This window comes from Helianthus annuus, chromosome 9 (genome assembly GCF_002127325.2).
Source record: "Helianthus annuus cultivar XRQ/B chromosome 9, HanXRQr2.0-SUNRISE, whole genome shotgun sequence".
Classification (NCBI taxonomy): domain Eukaryota; kingdom Viridiplantae; phylum Streptophyta; class Magnoliopsida; order Asterales; family Asteraceae; genus Helianthus; species Helianthus annuus.
This window is the reverse complement of record NC_035441.2, coordinates 127245740-127252912: the sequence shown is the minus strand read 5'-3', so window position 1 is coordinate 127252912 and position 7173 is coordinate 127245740. Positions and strand designations below refer to the sequence as shown.

Here is a 7173-nt window from a genome sequence, read left to right as displayed (position 1 = left end):
GATCTAAGGACCATTCGATCGAATAGTCATCCGTCCAGATGACCATCCGATCAGATGGCCATCCGATCGGAAGGCCCTTCGATCGCACCATTACACCGTCTCTTCTCTCCTCTCACCTATAAATATCAGCTGTCACATCACTGTTTATGTGATGTGACAGCTCGCGTTCGACCAGCACGTTCTTGGCCTATTTTCTCTCGATTCCTCGCGATTCTTGTAAGTTCTCTCAAATCTTGTACTTCTTTGATCTACACACACTTGTCCATCATTTTCACCATCAAATCTCACCATTTCACCATGAAATCTACCGATTTGGGTTGTTCAAGGGTGATGTCATCATGGAGTTCTCATGAACATTGAAGTGTGACATCATCTCATCCAGAACAACTCAAATCTGAAGGATTCTACAATGTTTAAACATTGATTTCACCTAAAACTAAACATTTAACATCTAGATTCAAAGTTTTCTTCAACATTTTCAACTTTTCACAAAAACCTGATAGAATCTGAGCTCGTTCAGGCCTTCTACTCATTCTCTAGTGAAGTGCCGGTCTGAGAACGAATTACTATCGAAGAGATGACCGACTTAACGGGTTGAACATGAAGTTCCGTCAAGAACAGTTAACTGATCGGACGGGGTGATTCCCATCCGATCGGATGACTTGGACTTGATGGGGTTTCCGTTGTTTGACACGTAGTCATACCGTCTCGGTCCAAACGCAAAACTTTCTAAACTTAGCAAATTTTACAGATTTCAAAACGAACAGATCACTCAACGCATTGTCGTCCGATCGGATTGCCGTCCGATTGAATGACAATCCGAACGGATGACTTGTGGCTTTTCAACACTTAAACAAAAATTTCAAAACTTCAAAAGATAACAGTTCCAACGAATAGTCATCCGATCAGATGACCATTCGATCGAATGACTATTCTGTCAAGAAACTTAAATCTGAGAAATGTTTCACTTGGACGGATCACCATTCGACCGAACGGCCCTCCATCCGGATTACCGTTCGACCGGACAACCTGAAAGGTAGAGATACTTCTCAAATTTTAAAATGCTGCAACAAAAACTTCAAAGTCACATCGTACACAAACACATCCATCCCAAACGGATAACCCTCTGACCGAATGGTCATCCGTCCGGATTGTCATCCGTTCGGATGACCCTTCGTCACTCAATTCACTCGACACCGTTTAGCGCACTGTTCATCGCTTATACTATCGTTCTGTAATCAGGCTAACTCTACAGCGCTCCCTTCAAACCAAGACTGTGTTTACTCATTAAACACGATCTGTGAGTATACTCGAACCCTTTTTGCTTTACGTACTTTTGGGTGTTACATACGTTACCTATTTTAAATCACATCGATCACACAACGCAAACACCATTTTATACGCTAACCGTCTCTACATGTTATATGTGTTACTCGATGAATTCTTGTATGTTATGTTTACACAGTGATTGTTGCCTGACACCTTAGCAACGATAGTACTAAGTTTGGACTCAGCACCTGTCGTGGACAGGGGTTGTTAAGGGTTTTACTTCACGTATCACGTGGTGATATGTGTTGCGCATTCTACAACTCGCAGTTATGTCTGTGTATATTTCCTTGTCGATAACTTGCTAGCTTCACTTTTCAACATGTTACATGCTGGTTATGCGTAAACCGCTTTTGCTATCTATTATATTATTAAACTTGTATGCTCACCTTTACACTATGTATATTGACCAATTTTAACGTATATGACAGGTGTTTAGGATGTTGTGCTTTGCTTGCTTTTGTGGAATCGAGTTAGGGGAGTCTAGAAACAAATTTAATAATTTATGAGTTGTCGGAACAGTTTTTATTTGTCTTTGAGAACAATTTGTCTGTAATAACTGTGCTACTTAAATATGTTATTGTATGGGACGTAACGATTAAATATTTGATAATCATAGTTGTTATGGAATCTCTTGGACAATCTGGTTCGCTTAGTGCCTCACCCCGATGTTTCTGCCATCGGTTAGGGTATGACATAATGGGTTAAGCATGTAAATTATAGATACATACAGAAATAAATTGATCGGGACGAATGTCTTAAAACATATTGGTAAGTGGTAACACATAAAACCTCAAAATCATTTCATTTGAAAATTAAAATACTACAAAAACAATATAACCTTTACTTTCATCATACACCAAACTATACAAACAAAAACGCTTACAACAATGTGGCTACAGGTGCATTCTGCATCAATAGATTAGACATTTATCAACAAAAAGTAGAACACATTAAGAGAACCGACGTAAAATTATTGAATGTATAATATAATGTCTTGCTTCGCTGGCAAGGTTTAATACATGAACTAGATGCAAGAGAGTAGCGCATTAGGTTAAACAGAAGATATCACCGGATAGAAATAAGTTCAATAAGATTACCAAGAAATATCAGATCAGATCATTTCCCTGAACACATAGCGCATAAGATGAAGAAGCAACTCAACATATGGCAGTTTTCTATAATCTGTTAGACCACCCGTAGTGGTGAACAAAAATAATGCCCCCACCATGGGGCATTATCCGACACGTGGCATCCTAGTCAGCATGGGGCGTTATTGCAAAAGTGGCGTAGTGGGTATAATGCCTAATAATGCCCTTCCAATCATTAAAAAAGAAAAAAAAAAGCAAAAGTTGCTGCTGATTGGCTAGTCAAAAAAGCAAACAGTCCCATTGCCACATGCAAAAATCTCATTGGCCACTTGCACCACACCCCAAACTTCTTCAGCGTTTTAACAAACACGCTCACATGCAAATTTTCAAAACAAAACGCCGGATAACGCCGCACGTAATGGGGTGGGGGGCGTTTTGGGGCGTTTTTTTTCAAATTTTTTTAAAAATCACGCCCCACTACGGGTGGTCTTAGGGTGGTGGTCAAGTGTGTTACAACCGATAAGAAGCAACTAATGCATAAGGATAGGTAACCATCATTGAGATTGGAGATAGTGCTAGAGGTGACAAATGAGGTTCAGATTTTAGTACACGTTGGGTCGAGCTAACACAAAAAAGATCTGTTTATAGAAAATTTTAACAAGACGCTAAGGCACTAGATAGGATAATGAAGCAATTAAAAGCATGTCGGACCCTTCATTAAGTATATGGTTCAAAATGATAACCCCCATGCACTTTCTTTACATGTGCATACTTCTAGACTTAAGTTACATAACATGTTTTGCAATGTGATGCCTCTTACAAACATACCTTTACAGTAGAGTAGTAGACACACCAACAGTATATTTAATGCAGTAAATACGATTAAGAAGCAATACATCATTTCGTAATATACCTTGAACATTGGCATGGGGCACTTTTGAAGACCAACATGTGTGGCAGAGCAACAATGCATATTCCATTGCAAAGTCATTACCCAATGAAGTGAATAAAGTTTTGAAATCTACAGAGGAAAACGTGCTCCCGAGAACGAGCACAGATCTGTCATCCAAGAATTGTTCATGTACTTCTCGAGTTTTGTCGTGAGCCAACAAACATTTTCCTGGAATATAGAGGATTAAACATTATAAACAAATTATATAAATAACAAACTGAATGGCCAGATATGCTACTAATTGATAAGTTAGACTACAACAAGTCTGCAACCTACATGAAGTCGCATATATATAGTTTATCAATATAACTAATATAAACCCTAGATATTGTTAATTTTGTATATGAGAAACAAACCTACGCAATTTATGTAAGCTACGTGAGTATTTGTCCACACTTAAAACAACAAAAGCTAAAGTTGTTCAAGTTAGTTTTATGATACCTAACCCAATGAGAAGTTTGAACAAGAGCTGCGTGCGGGTGCACTCCCATTTCATCAGTATAACACTTGTCAACTGTTTATAAACGAGACATCATAGTTGACAATTTTAATAAAAGATATGTTTAGTCAATCTAAACCAACCCGTTTTGGATCATACAAAAAAACCCTTTTTTATCCAAACTAACTTAGAACACCCAACTGACCCACCAAAAAAAAAAAAAAGAAAAATACGGAAAAGAAAATATAACCGCAGACCTAAGGTAGTATGGCTGTATGGAAGCTATCTATGAAGATCGGCAAGCCTTGTAAAATAGTAATATCATTTCCATGACTTAAAACATCTTCAACCTTAGAACCGCTTCCAGCAATCTCTTTGATAGTTCCTAACTGAATTACATTAGCCAAACATGTAAGAACGATTTGATAATTTCATATAAAAAGGTTAAAACATCAATTTAAATTTTAACACTATACTTGAAAATTCTACCTGAAGGAGGCTTTCAAGATAACAAGAAAGCACATTCCATGGCGTCGGAGTAAAGTCAAAGTAGCTTATATCCTTAGCATTTGACCAAGTTGTTGCAACCGAAGGACGCATATGGATACTCTTAACCCTATGTCTACGTTTCTGACTCCCGGATTCACCAATGAGCATATCTAGGTGTTCCACTTCGTGAAAGATAATCAATCAGCAAACTGGACCGCCACAAACCCATTTTGACACATTAATCAAGCCGCCCATCTTGCCACCTCTAGCAAAACCAAAATACAAAAACCATACACTGTGGCTGAGCTTAGAAGCAGTCTTCTTGATATCATCATCTATTGCATGTGAAAATTTTCTCACATGATCGAGATCGCTAAAGTTCGGGAAAGATAAAGAAGAGATGGTTGAACGAAACTGTTGAAAATCAACTTCTAGTGCTTTTGATTTTTTCATACACCTTTCCAAGTCCACACACTTTGACGATTCGCAGTGTTTTAAAAATGTAACAATGAATGCCTCATCTACTCGTGAAGTGCAAAGGGCATGGCTAAGGCTTTTAGATTGCGAAAGCATCTAAACACTCATCTATAGAAACATGTTTGGTGTTATAAGCACATATCATCAACTCATATATGCGACAATGAAATACCATGTAGCCCTACAACAAAAGACATCATAAACAACGAGGCACACCAAACAAATAAAAAAATAATCATAAGGATGACTAGAAATGAACCTTGCTCGCACGATAAAGGTTGCTAAAGTTTGGGAAAGATAAAGTAAAGATGGTTGAACGAAACTGTTAAAAATCAAATACTAGTGTTTTTTTAATCATACACCTTTCCAAGTCCACACACTTTGACGATTTACAGTGTTTTGAAAGTGTAACAATGAATGCCTCATCTACTCGTGAAGTGCAAAATGCATGGCTAAGGCATTTAGATTGCGAAAGCATAGCCAAACACTCATCTATAGAAACCTTTTTGTTGGTATAAGCATCTATCATCAACTCATATATGTGAGAATGAAATCCCATGTAGCCCTACAACAAAAGACAGCATAAACAACGAGACACACCAAACAAATAAACAAATAATAAGGATGACTAGAAAATGAACCTTTCTTGCACGATAAGGGTTGCTAAAATTTAGGAAAGATAAAGTAGCGATGGTTGAACGAAACTGTTGAAAATCAACTTCTAGTGCTTTTGATTTTTTCATACACCTTTCCAAGTCCACAAACTTTGATAATTCGCAATGTTTTGAAAATGTAACAATGAAGGCCTCATCTACTCATGAAGGCTAAGGCTTTTAGATTGTCAAAGCTTGGCCAAACACTCATTGAAACCTTTTTGTTGGTATAAGCACGTATCATCAACTCATATATGCAAGAATGAAATCCCATCTAGCCCTACAACAAAAGACATCATAAACAACGAGCCACACCAAACAAATAACATGGATGACTAGTTAGCGTGTCAACTATGATACCTAGTTTAAGAAACCAAATTTTGATGATAAAATAATTTATGAGGTTTTATGCATAAAAAACGAATGCCTTTCAACCCCATTTCTTTTAGGATAACATTCTTTTTATTTGAAGTGCTAGACATGAAACACAGTTCAAATTGCCTTAGTTGAAATAAAGCGTTCAAAATTGCTACCTCTACAGAGTAGTATTTGTAAAATATGTTTTTTTCTATTCAACAGATCAGTCTATAACTGGTGGATGCTTCCACTAACCTATATTTGCTTCTGGGCTTTCGAAAAGATATCTTTTAATCTCCAAAGCTTCCGTGGCGGCTGCCAACTGAATTTTAATTTGTTTTTAGGCCAGGAAAAGTATACATGAAACAACAACGTTGGCTTTCAGCTGAAAACGAAACAGCTCCAGTCTCGTTTGTTGCTTAAAGTGCAAATCAATCTTGGAAGCTACAGCTGACCAAGAACTTGGGGATTTATATAGCTGTTTAAGTAGCACGGGTAATTAAAGGTGTGCATTCATCAAAAGCGGAAGAATTATATAGACCTGATGTTGAAAAACTGAAGGGTTCTAGTGACCCTAAGGAAACAGCCCCAAGCCACACAATGTTTTGTGTCAACATTTCATCTGATCGTGGGAATCAAGCAATCATACTCCAACGAAAAAGAAAGCTGCTGAAACATTACCACAAGAGCCGAGGGTCACTCGTAGTAGCACTAGATCCTCTAAACAGGAGGGTGAAATTGCTCAAAAAGGTTGTGGGTATGAAATCACTGATGAAGTAAACTGCTGGCATTGTGTTCCTCTTATTATTAAATCGTTACTGTTGACAAGTGTTATACGGATGAAATAAAAATAAGAGTGCTGGTTGATCAACTCACCGGAGATGGGTTTGGAGGCGATTGGTGGTGGTAGGGGTTTTCACCGGAGATGGGTTATTGATGCCGGCGGCTGCGGTGAAGTGAGTGTGTGGTGGTTGGTGACTGGTGAGTAGAGAGAGAACGGGTTTTCAAAGAAAAAAGAAGGCGGTGGCATGGGGTTTGCATTAGGTAATTTACCCATCAGTTTTTTGGTACATTTGGTGGGTAATTATTATGTAAACCGAGCATGATGGGGTCCGATTGCTCGTGTGGATTTAGTGGGTGATGGTGTTTAAGTGGATCTTGAATATGGTTCTAATTGCTTGTACCAAGTTGTTAACATGTCCAATGGCAAGCTCGTAGGTAGTAGAATGAAAATGTTAAAATATATGTGTTGAGACAACAAAATATAAACCGAAGATAGTAGCAGGGGTGGTTAGGCAGAAGGGTTAAAGAGTTTAACCTTGCCTAACGCAGGTCGTGGGGTCCCCCCACGTTTGTGAAACGTGGAAGGAGGTTCACTAGTTTATGTTT

The 7173-nt window shown here is 38.1% G+C and overlaps 1 long non-coding RNA gene across 3 annotated transcripts; it reads right to left on the bottom strand.

Annotated features, from left to right (window-relative positions):
* Positions 1-3103: 3103 nt before the first annotated feature.
* On the bottom strand, positions 3104-6842 carry LOC110878589. Of its 3 annotated transcripts, none has more exons than XR_004867203.1 (6): positions 6040-6842; positions 5416-5707; positions 4298-5339; positions 4066-4197; positions 3811-3883; positions 3104-3537 (listed from the first exon to the last, which is right to left on the bottom strand). It is a non-coding gene; the product is annotated as an uncharacterized LOC110878589 (long non-coding RNA). The 3 variants fall into 3 exon arrangements; XR_002558092.2 differs by lacking the exon at positions 3811-3883 and having other exon boundaries at positions 4298-4955; positions 5034-5339; XR_004867202.1 differs by lacking the exon at positions 3811-3883.
* Positions 6843-7173: the final 331 nt, after the last annotated feature.